The sequence below is a fragment of the Aquarana catesbeiana genome, linkage group LG09 (assembly GCF_042186555.1).
Source record: "Aquarana catesbeiana isolate 2022-GZ linkage group LG09, ASM4218655v1, whole genome shotgun sequence".
Classification (NCBI taxonomy): Eukaryota; Metazoa; Chordata; class Amphibia; order Anura; family Ranidae; genus Aquarana; species Aquarana catesbeiana.
In genome coordinates, this window is record NC_133332.1 from 191823118 (window position 1) to 191845358 (window position 22241).

Sequence of the window (22241 nt, forward strand, 5' to 3'; positions counted from 1 at the left end):
CATCCAGATGTCTAGGAGGGATACTTGTTGCGTGGATGGGCCAGGAAGAGTTAACTTCTCTGGAGGAGATTGAGCTAATTGCCGCAATAGAACTGCCGTTGCTCGTTCTGCTATGTATCCCCTGCCCATCTTTAAGTAGGACAGCTTACCTGTTAACCCTCTGACTCTCTGTCTGCTGCATACTCACTTTTGCAGACCAATTGGCTGGTAATGGGATGACCCCGCATGCTCGGCATTTAGGAATTTGAGAGTTGGTGAATGTGAAGAACTATGTCTTTTCACAGATGAACCCTCGCTGCTTGCATAAGTGCTCTCTTTTTTTTTTTTTTACACACCTAGATGATGGTCCCTACCTTAAATGTTGGAGAGGGTCTTGTTCGGGTGGCTGCTTATTTTAGGCAACAGACAGAAAAAAGCAGCTAGAGAAAGATAAAGAAGTTAGCCACTGATATTTCAGCTGGAGCAAGGAAACGGTATTCCTGAGTTAAGAAAAAGAAAGAAATTACATTTACCGTTGGCAAAAAACAGGGTCCCCTCCAGGGGCTTCCCGCATAGGCAACCTCCTCAGATGACAACAGGCTGCCCTGCTGAAAGCCCCAGTAATAAACAATGGAGAGGGGAGAGGCATCTGTGGAAGATACAACCCTCTAAAAAATTATTTTGACAAACAAGGGCAAAAAATGTAAAATTTTCCCCTATTCAAGATGGCCACCAAGACCTCAGGCCAGACCGCGCATGTGCAGCCGGCGGCACTAGGACCTATGCAGCCCACCCGACTCAGCCTGGCCCACCGAGCCGGCTCCTGACATCCGTGCATTCTCAGAGCGGGCAGGAAGACACCGAGGGACACAGAAAAGCCGGTGCGAGGTGCGCACTGCCCACTATAGTAATCAGGAATGAAGGTACAATATCACAAGGAGGGGAAGGTGGTGGGGGAGGAAGAAAGTGAAAAAGAGAGAGAGGAATGCAAAGAAAGGAAAGCAAGAGAGAATGGATGACAGGAGGGAGAAATGGAAGGCTAAGGCTAAGTGAAAAATAGATAGAGCTGCTTTCTCTGCTGCAGGCTTGAGCAAATGAGAAAGAAGAAGAAGGCGCGTGATCTAACACGTGGATCAAAATTATATAGTTTATTCTAAACAGAGTAGATGAGTACAAAGGAATTACTATGTATTCATGAAAGCTAGGTTACAAAATATTCATTTAAAATTAGTTAAGCCCATGCAAGGGCAAACGCTCAATGGTAGGCTGACGCGTTTCAAGGGGTTCCCTCTTCATCAGAGCCTTGGAAAAAAAAAAGGGAGGTCTGTATAGTGTGGCAGGTTTACATAGGAAGGAGTGGCTGAGTGGGAGATGTATCACATAATGGGTGATGTATTTTCCTAGACTCTAGTGGTATTCACATCCCAGTGCACTATATAAAACAAATACCAGATATATATGTGTAGGTAGGTTGTAGACGGAGAGACACATACATGGAAGTGTCGAGATTATACATTATTACAGACAAAAGACGTAAAGTTGAAGCATTTAAAACATTAAAAAACTGTGAACCATTGAAACAGTGAACCACTAAAATACTGAAGCCACAGAAGCTCTCCTTACTTTTATTGCAATTGCTTTTTAGTAAGGAGAGCTTCTGTGGCTTCAGTATTTTACACGTTATGTGTGTTTTTTACTGAAATATTGGGTTTCCTAGACCTTTGCGGTAATATGGTGTAACATAAAAAATTGGAACTACCACTATTTTATTCTCTAGGGTGTCTGCTTTCAGAAAATATATACTGTTTGGGGTTTTGTGTAATCTTCTGGCCTAAAATGATTTTTTAAACATGTGTGCAAAAAACGCAAAAACGGCTCTGGCAGTGAAAGGGTTAATTATCATTCAGCCTTTTAATTTGCAGTGATTGGTGATCTCAGAGTGGTTCAAGCATGATACAGAGACCCCAGGGAACCTGTTTGGATGCAAAATGTAAAATTATAATCAATGATAGCTGCAGCCTACATAAACAGGTATTGGCACGCTATGAGATCAGCAATGGCTACATAGTGGGAAAACAAATGAGGAAAAGGAAAAACATAAGCAACAAAAGAGCTTGTTTTTTACTCATAAACATTTTCTAAAATTTTCCAATTTTCTCTGACAAAAGACAATCCCCTTTACTCCACAAGAAAGAGAACAGTGTTTTCTCTGTGTGTTTACCTAAACAACAGTGTAAGGTGGTGCAGTAATCTTTGTGAGATCTCTGCCTCTTTCCTTGTGGATGATGTAACACTCTTGTGTACATGGAGGGTTAAAAACAAAATTAGTAGCTGTTCCTATGCTGAGCTGTGAATGGCAGGGATGGTTGCAGAAAAGTCAACAATCACGCCATCAATGATCATGCAGAGCGGGGGTCAGCAACCTGTAGATTGCAATCTACCAGTAGATCGCAGACAGGTGACTGGCAAATCGCGGTCTGGGCTAGCAGACCCTCCATCCCAGGGCATCAAACAGAGTACAATGCAGAGGGACTACTTGTAAAGTTGTAGTTGTAGTAGGGAGCAAGAGCCACATAAGCTGATGTCTCGTCTATAGTGCTGGCTCCTACCCATGCAGAGTGATGCCAACTGCACTCCATCTCTTATCCCAGCTAGCGGTCTCCAGAGTAGTGCCAGAAGCAGGAAAGAAGAGATCATCAGGTCAGTGTGAAGCAATACACTGGGCATAATAGTATAGGGCTGCTTTCACACCGATGTGCTGCTGTTTATCCACACCGCGGGTACAGTGTAGGTAAAGTGTACTGGCAGATTTCCTGCGGGTTTGCTGCGCTTAGCCATAGACTTCTATTATATCCTGGGAGTTTGGTGCACTTTCTGAATGCAGGAGTTTTGGTGCACTTTCAGAAAGTGCGCCACACCTGTAGGATATAATAGAAGTCTATGGCAAATCACAGCTAACACAGGAAAGTTGCAGATGCACTGTACTGCACCAATGGTGCAGGTTAACCTGAAGCACATTAGTGTGAAAGCAGCCTTATAGGGGGCTCAGAACAGTAAGGATTAATTTACATTTGCAGTTTGAAGGGTGGTAAGACCCCATAATTAAGACTTTTTTTAACCACCCCTGCCCCAACCACACCCTCTTTGACTGCAGTGGCCAGGGGTGTACACATATCACAGCCGTAGCAGGAGTTATACGCCCTGTGACAGTACGGTTCCCTGTCCTAGTGTTTGTCGCCCAAGATTCTCAAATAGGCAGGTTGAGAGGCTCCAGGAGGATTGTTTAATTTGGAGGAAACTGTTTTATCAGTTTCCTCTATGGTTGGTAAAATCCAGTTGGGGACCTGGAGCCTGGAGATTTCATAGTGATCTGGGTGGGATGAAATCTCCAATCCTGGGACCAGGTTTTGGGAACAGCCAGGAGGTTGATTGCGCAGGCGGGACCTGGGCTGATAGTAGAGTCTGGACCAGGGTTCTGGGCTCCACCCTCCCGAGGGAGTCCAGGCTTGCAAGGGAGAAGCCAGAGAGTGCAAGTGTGCACTGGGAGAAGCCAGAGAACCAAGCCTGAGGGTCAGAGCAGCGAGAGGCTTTTGTCAATATGGACTGACAAGGGAACGGTCTTCGGGAGACAGACCGATGCCTAAAGTGCAAGGCCTGAGCAGCAATGCGGTATGTGTAAGCCAGGAGGCTCTATTTCCTTAATAGATGAGCAAGGAGGCTGGATATTTAATCTTTGTGTTAAGATTGAAAACTCCTGCGTGGGTAATCCTGGACAAACATTTTATTTTTCTTTAATAAAAGTGGGCCAACAAGCCCTGAAATGGAACTATTTTGTATGGACTGTTCTCGCCAGCGGGCACTACACTTGAGCTAGATAACCTCAAACTTTACAGCCCTGTCATGGTTGGTGGGTGTAACACCTGCCAAGCATTACCCATTCAAGCAAATGAGGCTGCTCTGCAAGTGCCCTGCAACTTTGTGCAGTACAGCAAACAAGGGGTTCAAGCAGGCAGTGTTTTTTGCTTTCTCGCCGCCTGCTTTAATCCCTTTAAGCCCGCAGAAGCATGCAGTTGCGGGGAGCTTACAGAGTTTACTTGTTAGAATTAAAAATATTTTTATAGCCATAGCAGAGGCAACAAAATGACAGATCTTTGATTTTTCATCATATCATCGAAGGCCTCGTATGTGCAATATGTCATGTCTGTCATTGACAGAAATGTAACATATAATTTATAACACAGCAGAGGTAGTTCTCCTGGACTCCTGAGAATATGACAAATCAATAAGGAAACTGATTGATTTTTTTTCCCTCAAGGACAAGGAGAATATCTCACACAAATTTCAAATAATAGGATTACTTACTGCACATGTTAAAGGATAACTCTACCAAAAACAGATACATTTATTAGGTTAAGCTACTGTATTTTAGGACAATTTCTTAGCTGGATATAGTTATATTTTATTTTTTAACAATTGCTATACATTTCACTACTGTATGTATGATACAACCACCTAATGGTATCATGCGCTGTAAGTCCTTTGAGCAATGTCAGTTCATGTTATCAACCCCTTTTAGAACTGGAATTGATTATAAATCTGATTAAAAATCTGGCCAAACCCTTTGCAAACTATACTTAAAAGATAAGACTTTAAAATATTCCAACTCTTTCCGTCAAGATGACTCTTTTAAAATGATCTGATCTCATATAATATTTTATAAACCAGGGAATTATAATGCTAATTTACTTACTTAGAGACTTAGTATACTTAGATACTTAGTATTGTCGTCTGTAAAAAAAACATATTTACGGATAATAAATTATTTAATATAACATTCTATAAAAAGTTTTTCTCCTGTCTGTGTCTTACCAAGGAGACTTCTCTTTACTTTCTTTCTCAGAGACACAACAGAACGTATATGAAAATGTCTTCAAAGTGAGAAGAAAAACCTTCTCTGTGTTCCAGTGTTCACCAGAAAAGCTGTCCCCACTGGAAGATTGTCCTCATCTCTTCTAGTGAAAGCTGTAGAAATTTTGAAACGCTTTTTGTGTTGGTTACAATGGTCAACAAGACAAAAAGATGGTTCCAGTGGGGACACAGGACAATAAAACCTGGTAGGAGTCCTCTGTTTTCTACTCTGTATAAAAACTGAAATACAAAGTTCTGGCTAAAGAAAGGTTTAACCACTTTGCCTCTTTGGATGTACTACATACATCCACATAGTGAAGGGTTTAAAGAAAACTTCTGGCTGTTGGCAGAACCACCCGATCCATTGGTTCCTAGGTTCTCCCACGCTTCCGGGGAGCACAGAAAAACAATAAATGATCTCAGGATGGCAGATGGCAGGTCATTTTATAGCCAAATATGTGCAAGTCAGTTTAAAATCAGCTTCTATACATGTGTTTATCAATGAAATGTGTTCTTGTATAAGACTCTGTATAATTTCAACAGTCTTTTCTTTCCTTTTCATGAATTCTGAGATTTTTTATCTTTTTGTGGCAATCATAATTCTACCATTTTCCATATATAGTAGACAAATACTACTTGTCTGGTGAGGGATACACTTACACAATAGATTTTCCTAACCATATCATATTAACTCAGAGACCAGCTTTTTCTAGACATGTGCAATTCGTTTAGTTCCAGATTTGTTTTTTAACAAATTAAGACAAATTTGTTAATTTTAGAATTTCCAAATTTTTCCAAATATTCGGAAATTCGATAATCGAATATTTGAAATTTCGGAAATTCGACATTCGAAATTTAGAAAATTCGGACATTTGAAAATTTGAAAATCCGGAAATTTGGAAATTTGATAATCAAAAATTAGAGATTTGAAATTCCGGAAGTTCGGAAATTTGGAAATCCAAAAATAAGAATGAAAATCCGAAAATTTAAAAGAATGAAAATCCGAAAAGAAGAATGAAAATCCGAAAATTCAAAAGCCCGAAATTAACTTAACTGTTACTAACTATTAGTATTGGAATTTACTTTCAAATTTGGCTGTTAGCGATAAAAATGTATTATTATTATTTATTATTGTTTCATTCAGTTCCATTTGTTTAGATGCGACATTCATTATTTAAGATAATTCGTAACTTCAGATAAATTTGTATTCGTTACATTCACTAACAGTCAAATTTGAAAGGAAATTCCAATACCTATAATTTAATAGTTATTATTTTGAATTTTTGGATTTTCTGATTTTCCTTTCTCATTTCTGAGATTTTGAATTTCTGAATTGCGAATTTTCAAATTACGAATTTCTGAAAAAAACTAAAAAAGAATGTGCACATGTCTAGCTTTTACCGTCCAAAAAACAAAATGACCCTGAAAGAGCCAATGTGGTTACTGGGCTTGAATGTAACCTGTACTCATGGAGAGGGGACTGTCAGAAACCATAAAATCAAACTGAGACAGTAAGTCAGGGATCAAAGTAGTGGAACAGCAAGCAGGATCTGGAGTCAGAAAGGATGTCAGCAAAGCCAGTCTTTAAACAGGAAAGCAGTAGATTGTGATGTGACCAAGGTGAAGGCAGAGCTCCTCTGGACTGGACAGCTTAAGTAGGCAGGACTAACGAGCAGGATCATCAACAGCTGAGTAACCGTGGAGAGAGATGGGAGCTGGCAATTAGCCGACAGTGTGGCAGTGTGGACAGTGGCCAGCTCAGAGAAGAAAGGGCTGAGCCCAGCCCTGACAGGGATCTGTTCTGTCTGGACTTGAGGTTTTGTCCACTGTATGGTGACATTCTAAAGAACATGGTCAACACTTTTACCTGATGGTGGAAAGTGTATACAGAAATCTTCAATACTAGAGGCTTTTCATAATGGTGTATTGCTGTCTAATTGATGGAAGTAATCAGAGATCAGAGTGTAGAATATAAACATGTGGTTTTCTGCTCATGATGTGTGCATCATTGTTTGTGAATTGCTAATTAATGATGGGAGGAATAGCACAGGAAGACATCATAAGTATGCTAAACTTCTTCCTAAAAGCATCCCATGTAGTATTCTGACTAGGGATGAGCTTTGTGTTCGAGTCGAACCCATGTTCGACTTGAACATTGTCTGTTTGATCGTTCTCCGAATTGCGAACGGTATGGCCCATTCGCGCCAATTTTGAGTGGCGCGTCACGGCCCATAATTCACTGAGGCATCGCAGTGCATTGCTGGCTGATGATTGGCCAAGCATGCACTATAACCCGCATCTTTGGCCAATCACAGCGCCGTCTGTACAGAGAGCTGTAATTGGCCAAAGCCAGGGTGGCTTTGGCCAATTATGGCTCAGGGGGTTTAGTACACGCCCCACACTATATAAGGCTGCCTGCACGTCGGTCCTGTGTGTTCCGGCGTTGAGAGACAGAGAGACAGTGTCATTTGGTTTAAGTTAGATAGATTAGGCAGGACAGTCAGTCAGTTAGCTGCACTTACAGTGTATTGTGTATATACATGCATCCCAGGTGTTGTGTATATATATCTATATATGTATATACATATATCTCTATATATAGAGATATATATATAGATATATATACACTGTATTCTGTTTAGCTAGATCCGCTCCTGTTATTATCTTCCAACTGACAGGCAGGCAGGTGTTGTTACAGTATATGAAGAAAATTGCTGGTGTTCTTCTGATCCTATTAGTCCTATTAGCTACAGTATTTACAGTTAGTGTAGTGCGTCCTCTGCACAGCGTGCATCTAAAGCTACCTGTAGAAGATTGGTGGTGTTTTTCTGATCCTATCACTAACGCAGGCAGCTACATTATTTTTTAGTGTAGTGCGACCTCTGCACAGTGTTCAGCTAAAGCTACAAGTTAGTGTAGTGCGACCTCTGCACAGTGTTCAGCTAAAGCTACAAGTTAGTGTAGTGCGACCTCTGCACAGTGTTCAGCTGAAGCTACAAGTTAGTGTAGTGCGACCTCTGCACAGTGTTCAGCTAAAGCTATAAGTTCGTGTAGTGGGACCTCTGCACAGTGTTCAGCTAAAGCTCCAAGTTAGTGTAGTGCGACCTCTGCACAGTGTTGAGCTAAAGCTACCTGTAGAAGGTTGGTGTTGTTTTCCTGATCCTATCACTATCGCAGGCAGCTACATTATTTACACGTTAGTGTATTGTGACCTCTGTACAGTGTTCAGCTAAAGCTACCTATAAAAGGTTGGTGGTGTTTTCCTGATCCTATCACTACCGCAGGCAGCTACATTATTTAAACGTTAGTGTAGTGCATCCTCTTCACAGTGTTCACCTAAAGCTACAAGTTAGTGTAGTGTGACCTCTGCACAGTGTTCAGCTAAAGTTACAAGTTAGTGTAGTGCGACCTCTGCACTGTGTTCAGCTAAAGCTACAAGTTAGTGTAGTGCGACCTCTGCACAGTGTTCAGCTAAAGCTACCTGTAGAAGGTTGGTGGTGTTTTCCTGATCCTATCACTACCGCAGGCAGCTACATTATTTACACGTTAGTGTAGTGCGACCTCTGCACAGTGTTCAGCTAAAGCTACCTGTAGAAGGTTGGTGGTGTTCTCATACTAATAATACTACAGGCAGGCAGTTGATTTTGCTAGCTGCAGTATCAGTATATATATATATATATAGATATATATATAGATATATATATATCCCAGCTTAGTGCAGCTACATCTCACTGCAGGCCATTAGTATGTCTGGAAGGCCAACAAGAAGAGGAAGACAGTCACAAGCCAATAAAAGAGGGAAAGCAGGCTCTGTGTCTAGAGGCAATAGTGCTGGTCGTGGACACGGTGCATCCTCATCAGCACGTGGCCGTGGGACACGCTTGGCCTTTTTTTCGGCACCTGGCCTGATAGGAGAGAGGAGGAGGAGGAGGAGGCGGCACATCACCGACGAGGCAGGGGGCCAGCCTAAGGGCAGCACACTGACTGCATCACACCTCAGAGCTCCGCATGTGCACTGCGCTGTTGTCTCTGCGCGTTATTCCAAAAGTTCTTTGGTGTGGGCCTTTTTTGAGACGAGTGCATCAGATGGCACCGCTGCTATTTGCAACATATGTCTCAAGCGTATCCCGTGTGGCCAAAACATCTCCCGCTTGGGCACCACATGCTTGATCAGACATATGTTGACCTGCCATTCAGTTCGTTGGCAAGCGTACCTAAAAGACCCACACCAAAAAACAAAGAGAACCTCTCCTTACTCCTCATCAGCTGGGATCTCCAACCCCACTATACCTTCAGTCCTCTCTGAGACCTGCACTGAGAGGAATGAAGGTGTAGAATTAGGTGTGTCACAGCCGAGTACTTGCGGGCAATCTGCTATCGGTACACCGATGTCAGATTGTACCAGGCAAATTTCCCAGCCCCAGCTGCTGCACCGCAAAAAGAAGTTCGCTCCCAGCCATCCACATGCCCAGCGGTTGAATGCTAGCTTGGCAAAATCGATAGCACTTCAACTGCTACCTTTTCAGTTGGTAGACTCTGCCCCCTTTCATGAGTTTGTGGAATGTGCGGTTCCTCAGTGGCAGGTTCCCAAACGCCACTTTTTCTCATGGAAGGCGATTCCGGCTCTCTACCGGCATGTGGAAGGCAATGTCTTGGCCTCACTGGACAGGGCAGTCAGCGGTAAGGTGCATATTACCGCTGACTCATGGTCCAGCAGGCATGGACAGGAACGTTACCTAAGTTTCACGGCGCATTGGGTGACTCTTCTGGCAGCTGGGAAGGATGCAGGACAAGGTGCAGTAGTGTTGGAGGTTGTTCCGCCAACACGCCTCCAAAATGCCACTACTAGTGATTCTGACACACCTCTCTCCTCCACCCCCTCCTCTTCTTCTTCCTCCATGGCCTCTTCCTGTGCTTTGTCCTCGGAACCAGCGGTGCTCCGTAGGCATTCAAGGGGCTACACAAGTATGCAGGCCAAAAGATGCCATGCGGTGCTTGAGCTGGTGTGCTTGAGGGACAGGAGCCACACTGGGGCAGAGGTTCTGTCAGCTCTGCAGGGGCAGGTTCAGAGGTGGTTGACCCCACGCCAACTTAAGGCAGGAATGGTGGTTTGCGACAATGGCACCAACCACCTCTCCGCCCTCCGACACGGACAACTGACCCATGTGCCCTGTTTATCTCATGTCCTTAACTTGGTGGTGCAGTGGTTCTTGGGTAGGTACCCAGGCTTACAGGATGTCCTGAGGCAGGCCAGGAAAGTCTGTGTGCATTTCCGCTGGTCATATAATGCCAGTGCTCGGCTGGCAGACCTCCAAAAGTAATTTAACCTGCCCAAGAACCGCCTAATCTGTGACATGCCCACCAGGTGGAACTCAACGTTGGCCATGCTGCAGTGGCTGCACACGCAACAGAGGGCCATCAATGAGTACCTGTGCGACTATGGCACCAGGACAGGGTCAGGGGAGCTTGTTTTTTTTTTCCCACGCCAATGGGCCATGATCAGGGATGCATGCACTGTCCTGTCACCATTTGAGGAGGCCACGAGGGTGGTGAGCAGTGACAGTGCATGCATCAGTGACACTGTCCCCCTTGTCCACCTGTTGGAGCACACGCTGCGTGGAATAATGGACAGGGCACTTAAGGCAGAACAGAGGCAGGAAGAGGAGGACTTCCTTAGCTCTCAAGGCCCCCTTTATCCAGTGTTGCTGTGTGCCCACCAATCACACAGGAAGAGGATGAGGAGGAGGAGGATTGTGTCAGTATGGAGGTGGAGCATGGCACTCAGCATCAGCAGCAGTCTTTAAGGGATCATTTACAGTCCCAAGAAACACATGGACTTGTACGTGGTTGGGAGGAGGTGGCTGCAGATCATGTCATCCTTAGTGACCCAGAGGACTCCGGACCGAATACCTCAGCAAACCTACGCTGCATGGCCTCCCTGATCCTGCAAAGCCTGCGGAAGGATCCTCGTATTCGTCGTATCAAGGAGAAGGAACAATACTGGCTGGCAACCCTCCTTGATCCACGTTACAAGAGTAAGGTTGCAGACCTTATCTTGCCGTCGCAGAGGGAGCAGAGGATGAAACATCTTCGGGAGGCCTTGCAGAAAGGTCTGTGCAACGCGTTCCCAGAGACTGGGAGGTTACAAACTCCTGTTTCTGGACAACGTGTTGCTGAGGCTTCGGTCAGTCAAAGAAGGAGCGGTGGAGAAGGTGGCCGTCTGACCGATGCGTTCAGACAATTTTTTATTCCGCAGCACCAAGGTATGATCGGTTCCAGCAACCATCGTCAGCGTCTGTTTTACATGGTGCAGGAATACCTAGGGGCAAGATCTGACTTGGACACATTTCCCACCGAAAATCCTCTGGGTTACTGGGTCTTGAGGATGGATCACTGGCCAGAGCTTGCACAGTATGCAATTGAGCTACTGGCCTGTCCTGCATCCAGCGTTCTTTCCAAACGCACATTCAGTGCTGCTGGAGGCTTTGTAACCGATCACAGGGTGCGTCTGTCCACCGACTCAGTCGATCGACTGACCTTCATAAAAATGAATCAGTCTTGGATCACCACCAGCTACCAAGCACCTGATGCTGATGTAACCGAATAATTTTTTTTGAAATGTTAGATCCCTTCAAAGACTTCCTATGCTGATGCTGAGTGACTATCCTGTTATGCTGAGTAATTATCTTCTTCCTCCTCAATGATCATGCTGATAGCTTGTAAGAACATTTTTGGCCCAGTTTTTCAGTCCTTGTTTAACAGGGGCGTGTAATTACAATTTTTGATGCAATTCTTTGCAGCAGGGCTAGTTCCTGCGCTCCAACTAGAGTATCTGTGAGGGGTTGCAGTTTTGTGGCACCAGCACCAGTGTTCAACAGGGGCATGTAATTACAATTCTTGATCTAATATTCACAGCAGGGCCCTGTGAGGGCTTACAGTGTTGTGGCCACAACAACACCTAAGGCCCAAATTTCTGCTGAGCATGTAGGGCAGGCCCCTACTTTCAAACATCCAACTTACAAATGACTCCTACTTGCAAACGGAAGGAGACAACAGAAAGTGAGATGAAATCTACCCCTAGGAAGGGAAATTCCCTCCTGTAAGAGTTAATATGGGGAAAACTTTTCTCATTTAAACTGATACTTTATCACCAATCCTTGTTTCACTAAAAACCCCAAATTTTCAAAAAACATTTGTCATTGGGACAAAAAGTGAGGTGAAATCTTCTGAAGAGGAGCACAGACAGCAAAACAAATGTCACAGGGGTGATAACCCTTCCCTATGTTTTCCAAAAAGCTAAAATAGATTTTTTGGCTGGAGCTAAACATGTTAAAAATGTACCAGTTCAAAATTACAAACAGATTCTACTTAACAACAAACCTACAGTCCCTGTCTTGTTTGCACTGCCTGTATACTGCTGTCCAGAGTATATAGGGCCTGAGGGCCCCACACCTTTCCTTTTTTAATTTGGGTGCGGGGTTCCCCTTAATATCCATACAAGACCCAAAGGGCCTGGTAATGGACTGGGGGGTACCCATGCCGTTTGTCTCACTGATTTTCATCCATATTGCCAGGACCCGACATTACATTAAAGCCGCAAGCAGTTTTAAATGACTTTTATTCCTTTAAAAATGTAATTTTGTGCAGGGACTGTTCTAAGCACGGAAACATGCGCCACTTTACAGGCATACTATAGACACCCCCAGGTACGATATTTAAAGGAATATTTCACTTTTTTTTTTTTTTTACTTTAAGCATCATTAAAATCACTGCTCCCGAAAAAACGGCCGTTTGTAAAACTTTTTTTGCATTGATACATGTTCCCTGGGGCAGGACCCGGGTCCCCAAAACCTTTTTAGGACAATACCATGCAAATTAGCCTTTAAAATGAGCACTTTTGATTTCAAACGTTCGAGTTCCATAGACGTCAATGTAGTTCTAACGTTTGTGCGAATTTTCGGTCCGTTCGCAGGTTCTGGTGTGAACCGAACCGGCGGGTGTTCGGCTCATCCCTAATTCTGACATTATCCTGTGTGGTTGTTCACTAAAAAGCTTGAAATCATATTTGTGGCAGTTAGTTTTAACTGCAAAATAATGTATTGGCAGAGGCTGTAGTTGGTGTTTGCACTAGTGCAGGGGGTGCTCAATCTTTTGAAGAGCAAGGGCCACCGATAACCGGTCAAGGACCACAATAAAATGAAATGGTTTTATTTTGAATAGCATAATGAACATTTTTCTTCCTTCAGCCGCTAAGTGACAGCTGGTGGGAGAGTAGGAGAACCTGGCTTACAGCGGTTGCAGGGGGAAAATGGAGAGGATCGGTTATTGTATATGCCACCCCCACAGCCCCTCCTGTCCAAGTGTAAAACAGAATGTGACAGGGAAGCCACACATGGCCCCTGGAGCATAGAGTGGGGTCACAACTTTGACCTCTGATGCTACCCAAGTGGTTGGGGGTAAATGCTAAAAACACGTCTCAACTATGGTGTTTTACAGCCCCCCAAGCCGCAAATGAGCTTATTGTCCTGAGTCTCTTATAAGACTGCTTTCACACTGATGATCTGCGGTTTACTCACATGGCGGGTGCAGAGCATTGCACCTGCAGCTTTTCTGCGAGTTAGCTGCTCTTTACCATAGGTTTTTATTATATCTTGTGGGTGTGGTGCACTTTCAGCAAGTGCACAACACCTGCAAGATATAACAGAAGCCTATGGTAAAGCACAGGTAACTTGCAGGAAAGCTGCAGGTGTACTGTGCTGCACCCATGGTGTGAGTAAACTGCAGCTGCATTCAGAAGTCTTGGTGTACTTTCAGAAGGTGCACCAAACTCACAGGATATAGTAGAAGTGTGCTTCCCTGGTTTTAGGTCGAGGGCCACATCAAAGGGCTCTGCTGGGCACAGGTTGAGCACCCTTGCACTCGTGCATACTACCAAAAGAGATGCCACTCAAGAACTGGATCTTTTGACCAGAAAGATAAAACCATTAAAATTAAAGTGGTTGGAAACCAAATAAGAACAAAAGATATCCCTCTATAGTGTGTACTTGTCTTGTCTTAAGAGCACTAAGTGTCATTTCTGTCTGCTACTTCGTTTCTCTGCCATCAGCATGAGTCCCTTGTGACAAGTTTTCCTGAAACCAAGAGAAAAAAGGTGACGGGGAGGGAGCTCCAGTTTACTGACAACCTCAGCTCTGTTCCTGTGTGATGTGTCAAAGGGGGTTTGTCTCTTGCCTCCAATCAGCTCTCACAGCTCTCCTCACTGAGCTCTGCGGGGTGTAACTTCAGCTCCCTGACCCCTGCTTTCTGGAAGCTCAGACAGCCTTTAAAAATTCTGGACTTTGAACGGAAAAGAGAAGACTGTAGATAAACAGGTACAACATATGTAAGAGGCTTTGTTTTATCTCTGTTTATTGGGTGAGGCACTTCTCTAGGTATATAATAGGGTTTACAACCACTTTAAAAGTGTTCTTCCACCTAAAATGAAACGTGGACCTTATCACCAGACCCCTCTAAATACTAACAGGAATAGGTTCCACCTCTTACAATATCCTTCTAACACCAATGTGAACCATATCCTGTACGCTTAAGCCTCGTACACACAAATGGATTTTCCGCAGACAAAACCTCAGACTTTTGTCCGAAGGGCATTGGCCCCAAACTTGTCTTGCATACAAAACGGCACACAATTGTCGGCCAACAAACACGAACGTAGTGACATATTACGTGGTTTTGCAGCTCTTTAGCACCACTCTTTGGGCTCCTTCTGCTAATTTCATGTTAGTAGAAGTTTGGTGAGTGTTGATTTGTGCTTTTCATTTCGCGCTTTTCAGTTAGTTTCTGAACGGCCGTTCGTCAACCAGCCATGTTGCGGAATCAGAGGAGAAAATGTGTTATTTATTATTGGCCTTGGCATTATTGCTTTGACCCAAGTCCAGTCCAGGAACAGGAGGAGGAGTATTTCTTGGACCAAAAATTGGTTGTTTTATTAATCATGACCAAATATGTGATATGCCTTTGCTGCGGGAGCTCCAGGAGAATAATCCGGATTATTTTTGGAATTATCTCCGGATGACTGACCCCTGCTTTCACCAGCTTTTGGCACTGGTGACCCCCCATATTAAGAAGCAGGACACATGCATGAGGCTTTTATTTTATTTTTTGGTTGAATAATGATTTGATTTGGTATATTTTCTATATTTTTGGATGCATAGAATGCACTTTTTGGTTAAGTTCTATTGGCAGATAGCATGTCTAATTTTATTTGTTTTCTTTTTTTAATGCACAATAAAAAAATTGTGGAGAATAATACTAGGCTATGTGTTACTTCAAATGACAGTTTGGGAGTAGGCAGTTACATTTTAACCACTTCAGCCCTGGAAGATTTGGCTGCTCAATGACCAGAGCACTTTTTGCGATATGGCACTGCATCGTTTTAACTGACAATTGCGCGGTTGTGCGACCGTGTACCCAAACAAAATTGACGTCCTTTTTTTCCCACAAACATAGCTTTCTTTTGGTGGTATTTGATCATCTCTGCGGTTTTTATTTTTTGTGCTATAAACAAACAAACAGCAACAATTTTGAAAAAAAAAAAAACACAATATTTTGTACTTTTTGCTATAATAAATACCTTTAAAAAAAAGCTATTTTTTTTTCTCAGTTTAGGCCGATATGTATTCTTCTACATATTTTTGATAATAAAAATCACAATAAGCGTATATTGATTGGTTTGCGCAAAAGTCTACAAAATAGGGGATAGATTTATGGCATTTTTATTATTATTATTTTTTTTTTTTACAAGTAATTTCCCGTCCCGAAAATCCCATCGTGTGTACGAGGCTTTAGACCCCATACACACTATTAGATTTTCTGCAGAATTTTGTCTTCAGATTTACCAAAACAATGTAGTGCCTGCCTGATTGCATACAAATTTAAACTCTTAAGGTTTGACCTCATATTATATGGTTTTGGTAAATCCGAAGACAAAAATCTGCAGAAAATCTAATAGTGTGCATGGGGTCTTAGTTTTCTCTTGGAAAATGAATTCCATACATTTAAATATATCATTGTTGGGAAAACCTTAAACACCAATATGGGTACCTTTTGGGGCTATCAGATTATTAAATATACCTTTTATTTTACTAAGTTTAACTGAAAGCCATTCCTCTTTTGGGATGTCAAAATAATGTCCATCTGACAACAGGATCACAACAAAGATTTCCCACGATAACTGGAATTGCAGCATAAATTAAATACCTCAATAAAATAATTAATGGAACTGCCATGAATACAGAGAATGAGTTGCAATTCTACAGTAGTGTTTACTCACAATGATTATGCAAGAGAATGTGGAGATTAAAGAAAGCTGCTAGGACGTACCAAAAAAGTGCAGAGGTGCACAGAACTGGAACAGCTCTAGTTTTCAAATATATATGAAAGCCGCACTTCCATGCCAAGATACCTCTGTATTGGCACTAAACAATATCTTTATTGCCCAAAAATAATTCATACACATCCAGTGCTCTATGGCCCTGTAATCTATTTTTCATTAAATTGTTTCTTACTGTGTTTTTCTGCCTCCTTGTAATGTCCTCTGTGAACTCCTGAAGCCCTCTAATTCCATCTCACATCCATTTGCTTGGAATAAGCAGTGCATGTTAGTTGCACTGCTCTACATATTGTTTGAGCAAAAAGTCTTATATATACACCCCTGACATTTTAGTAAATATTTTATTATATCTTTTCATGTGACAACACTGAAGAAATTACACTTTGCTACAATGTAAAGTAGTGAGTGTACAGCACCATGTCCTGTGGTCTGATGAGACCAAGATAAACTTATTTGGTTCAGGTTGTGTCAACCTCGCGTGGCTGCAACCAGGTGAGGAGTACAAAAACAAGTGTGTCTTGCCTACAGTCAAGCATGGTAGTGGGAGTGTCATGGTCTGGGGCTGCATGAGTGCTGCCAGCTCTGGGGAGCTACAGTTCATTGAGGGAACCATGAATGCCAACATGAACAGTGACATTTTGAAGCAGAGCATGATCCCCTCCCTTCGGGGACTGGGCCGCAGGGCAGTAATCCAACATGATAACGACCCCAAACACACCTCCAAGACGACCACTGCCTTGCTAAGAAGCTGAGGGTAAACGTGATGGACTGGCCAAGCATGTCTCCAGACCTAAACCCTATTGAGCATCTGTGGGGCATCCTCAAACAGAAGGTGGAGGAGCACAAGGTCTCTAACATCCAACAGCTCCGTGATGTCGTCATGGAGGAGTGAAAGAGGACTCCAGTGGCAACCTGCGAAGCTCTGATGAACTTCATGCCCAAGAGGGTTAAGACAGTGCTGAAAAATAATGGTGGCCACACAAAATATTGACACTTTGGGCCCAATTTGGACATTTTCACTTAGTGGTGTACTCACTTTTGTTGCCAGCGGTTTAGACATTAATGGCTGTGTGTTGAGTTATTTTGAGGGGACAGCAAATTTACACTGTTATACAAGCTGTACACTCACTACTTTACATTGTAGCAAAGTGTCATTTCTTCAGTGTTGTCATATGAAAAGTTATAAAAAATATTTACAAAGATGTGAGCGGTGTACTCACTTTTTTGAGATACTGTATATATATATATATATACTGTGTGCATGTATATATTTATATATAGATAGAGAGAGAGAGAGAGAGAGAGAGAGAGAGAGAGAGAGAGAGAGAGAGATATCACTCAATACTCCTTTAAATAGTGGATGTTGAATAGCACTCAATGAAAAAATACTAACAGTGGAGAGGGGGAATATTTCTGGGACACAAGAAGTTGCCATGGAGATACAAGAAGGTATGCTGACCATAGTACCTATTTTAATCACCAGATTTGTGTGTTACAATCCTAAAATAGAAGTGTAGGCATATATTACTTAAGTGTTCTTTCCCTGGATAGCAAGTAAACGGCATAAAACATAATAAAATCATGGGAATCCAACCAGTTAAACAAGTGCACGACTCATAATCTACTAAAGCAGATCACTACTGCTTACTCTGCAAATACTGTACAAAACAGATTTATTTCCTCATCAGCAAATATTTAGGCTGTGCAGGGGGTAGAGATGGCTATCTTGCTCACTCAGTATGCACTGCAATATCAATCAAACAGGACAGACAATTCATTTACAAGAAAAAAATTAAAAAAGAGTTGTGCTGCATCTTCAAAATGCAAAATTATCCAATGGTGATAATCCACATAAGCAGCGCCATTTAAAAAGTGACACCAAAAATCATCACAAAAAATCAGTGTAATAACAATAAAGTCCACATTAATTATCTAATCTGAGAAGTAGAAGATTTTCATAATAAATCCTTCATGCGTGCCAACCTTGTGTTCCACCACCAACAAAATCTGGGCTTCTTACCAGAAGCACATGACCCCTATGTACTGAGGTCATAAGCGCATATGTACTCTATGGGGTTGATTTACTAAAGGGAAAACTACTGTGCACTTTGCAATGTGCAGTTACACTCTGCAAGTGCAGTTGCTCCAGAGCTTAGTAAATGAGCAGAAACTCTGCTGACTTCCATCATCCAATCATGTGCAAGCAAAAATCCTTTTTCTTTTTCTTGCACATGATTGGGTACTCTTTGCAAAGTGAAGCCTCACCTCATTTACCAAGCTCTGGAGCAACTGCACTTGCAGAGGGCAACTTTGGAAAGTGCACAGTCTATTTGCCTTTAGTAAATAAAACCCTAAAAATCCCTGGGTAACAGATCTTGCTCCTGCACAGCAATCCGGCAGATGCCATTGGTCACCTCAATATGTATGTGTAGTAAGGGCCGTAAAGAGGACAAGAACAACGTACGTAGCATAATGCTGTAAACTCAGTACTATTTATGCCTACCAAGAGGGTACTTACAAACAGAGAAAGGTGAAAGCATTAAAATCAACACCGCATAGTCTGGTGGGTGGAGCTTAGTACTCTGACATGGGACTGTGCAGCATGTATTTTAATGTTTTTACCTTTTTCTGTCTGTAAGTACTCTCTTGCCCTCGGTGAGGCAGAAAATGTGGGTCTGCTTTCATTATCCAAACATGCTGCTTCCTAATACAAGCTGACCTCAATGCACTGTTTAATTGGGCAACTGTGGAAAATGAGGTTTAATGTTGATAAATGTAAAGTTATGTACTTGAGGGCTAAGAATATGCATGCATCATACATACTAGGGGGAGTACAACTGGGGGTATCAATGGTGGAGAAGGATCTGGGGGTTTTGGTACATCATAATCTCAATAATAGCATGCAATGCCAAGCTGCAGTTTCCAAAGCAAGCAAAGTCTTCTCTTGTATTAAGAGAGGTATGGACTCCAGAGAGAGATATAGTTATGCCCCTGTACAAATCATTAGTAATACCTCATCTGGAATATGTAGTTCAGTTATGAGCACCATAAAAAGGATTTCGGTGAGCTGGAGAAAGTGCAGAGAAGGGCAACCAGACATAAGAGGCATGGAGGAGCTCAGCTATGAGGATAGATTAGAGGAACTGTATTTATTCTCTCTTGAGTGGAGATTAACAGGGGATATGATCAACATGTATAAATACATAAGTGGACCATATAGTGAAGTTGGTGTTGAGTTATTCACTTTAAGATCATCACAGAGGACAAGGAGGCATTCTTCACATCTGGTGGAAAAGAGATTTAATCCCCAAATACAGAAAGGTTTCTTCACAGTAATGCCACGTACACACGGTCAGATTTTCCGATGGAAAATGTCCGATCGGATCGTGTTGTCGGAAATTCCGACCGTGTGTGGGCTCCATCGGACATTTTCCATCAGATTTTCCGACACACAAAGTTTGAGAGCAGGCTATAAAATTTTCCGACAACAACATCCGATCGCGTCAATTCTGACCGTGTGTGGCCAGTTCCGACGCACAAAGTGCCACGCATGCTTAGAAGAAATTCCAAGACGGAACCGCTCGGTCTGGTAAAATTAGCGTTCACAATGGATACAACACTTTCGTCACGGTGCAATGTTAAAAATGGTTTAATACAGCACACTCTCTTCTTCTTTATAATGTGAGAAGAATGAAGTAGTTTTGCTGCTCATATTCACACAGACTTCTCACAAACTTATTTCTTTATTATTTATCGGGATTTCCTCAATATATTTTGATTTGTCACATCTGACAAAATTATTTTTGTGTTGTTTTATTTTTTTTTTTTAATTTTAAGGCATAATTTTTTTATTTTATTTTTTTAGGTTTGTATTTTTTTAAAGGCTGATCTTTGTTTTATTTTAGTTTTAGTTTTACTCCAGAATATTTTTGTGTGTGTTTTGTGCGTCCACAACACCATTGATATCTTGTATTATTTAATCTCAATGAGATTGTTTGGTGTTGGTGTCTCTTGTTAATTTCACATTGTACTTTAGAAATGTACCTGAATCCTCACAAACTGTCCTTTTTGAAGGAAAAAACACACAGGCAAGTATAATTGAAACAAAAATTGCTTTATTAAGGGCTCAGAACCAAACAAAGAGGGAGGCAACGCTGGAGAAACAGCAGAACTTAGCAAAGCCTTGGACCCCCAGGGCAGACATCAATTCTTTAACATCAAAATTGGTGGCCTGAGGAGTCCATATGTAAGGGAGTGCAGTCTGGTCCAGAAGTCCCCGAGATCCGGAAAGCAGCAGATGATATCTGTGTCCCCAGGCTCTGGTACTACAACAGGCTGCATCTTTTGCCAGACCAGACTGAACCCAGGGTCATCACTTTCTGGTCTTCTTTCCACGCTTCCTTCCTGGCTGTGGCTCTGCTGTTGGAGATGTGGCAGGAGGAGGAGTAGGACCTGGAGGAGGAGGAGGACTAGTAGGACCTGGAGGAGGAGGAGGAGGAGTAGTAGGACCTGGAGGAGGAGGTGGACCATGTGTGAGGTCACAAATGTGGGTAGCAGATGTTATTTGGCCCCTCAACCCCTTATTGAGAGCTTCCAAAATTAAGGACTCACAGTTGTTGGCCCTCCTCCATCCGCTGCATTTTGCAGGCAATTATGCCAGCAAAGTCCTCCTCCACAGTGTGGGGGGCTATCAGGGCCTCTGTAGCCTTCCAAAAGAGGCCTATGGCAGCCTCCTCCAGGGTACTCCTCTTCCTGCCACTTTCTCTTTGCAGGTGGATGGGAGGGACCTGGATATCAGGCAGCCTTCTTGGCCCGGCCACCTCCTGGCTGAGACTTCCCTGTGTATGAAAAAGGGACATGGTTTTACTTTTTGCATCATCAATCACAATCATAAATTAGTACTCCAAACTAACATCAAGTTAACATCAATGATTGGACAAGCAGAAATATTTAGAGAAATAAGCTGGGCTCCTCCACAAGTTGCTGCCTGGAAGGCCCAGGTTGGGCGTCAGAAGCCTCAGCTGGGGGGGAAGGAAGCGTGGAAGGAAGACTGGAGAGTGATGACCTGGGTTCAGTCTGACCTGCCAGAAAATGCAGCTTGTCATAGTACCACATCCTGGGGACATAGATGTCATCTGCAGCTCTGGATCTCTGGGAATCCTGGACCTTCTTATGCTCCCTTAGATAAGTGCTCCTCAGGCCACCAATTAGGATCTTCAAATAGGTCATGTCTGCCGTGGGGATCACCGTCTTCACAAATTCCAGCAATTGATCCAGTGCTTCCTTCCTCTTTGGTTCTTATAATGTGGGTGGTTTATCTCCCAAAGACAAGGCAGCTCCCTGAACATATCTATGAATATTGCCATAAAGTCGGTATCTTTCAAGATATCCATTTTCACTGCAAGACACAACACAAGACAAACCCTAATGTCAGGCAAAACTCTTCTAATCTTGTTACAATATAGGCCTCAATCTAGAAGCAGTATAGGCCCAAGTTTGGCTCTTACCTTCGTTATCACGATCGGCGCCTCCGATACTCCTTCCTCCGCTCACAGATCGTACGTACTACGCACGCGTGTTACGCTTTATACACACTGCGCATACGTGTAACTCCGCCCGCCCCTGACGTTCTTTCTAGTCTATTCCCCGCCCCTTTACGTTCGGCGCAGTGGGGGAAGAGCACATGGCGGAGACACAGCAGGTGCGTGCTAATTATAGCAACAAGGAGGAGGAGGAAGAAAGCCCAGATCCGGAAAAGTCCCGATCCAGAAGGAGACGATTTAAGGCCTCAAATATGTCCTTTGGTGAGATGTTGGAGATGGTCGACATCCCGAAGAAGGCTGACTATGATGGGAAGTATGGACCTTACCCCAACCCCAATGTCCGAAAGGCCAAGATCATGGCGAAAGTGGTCGAAAGTCTGCACCAGAATTTCGGGGTACGATGATCGAAAGATCGGCTCAGG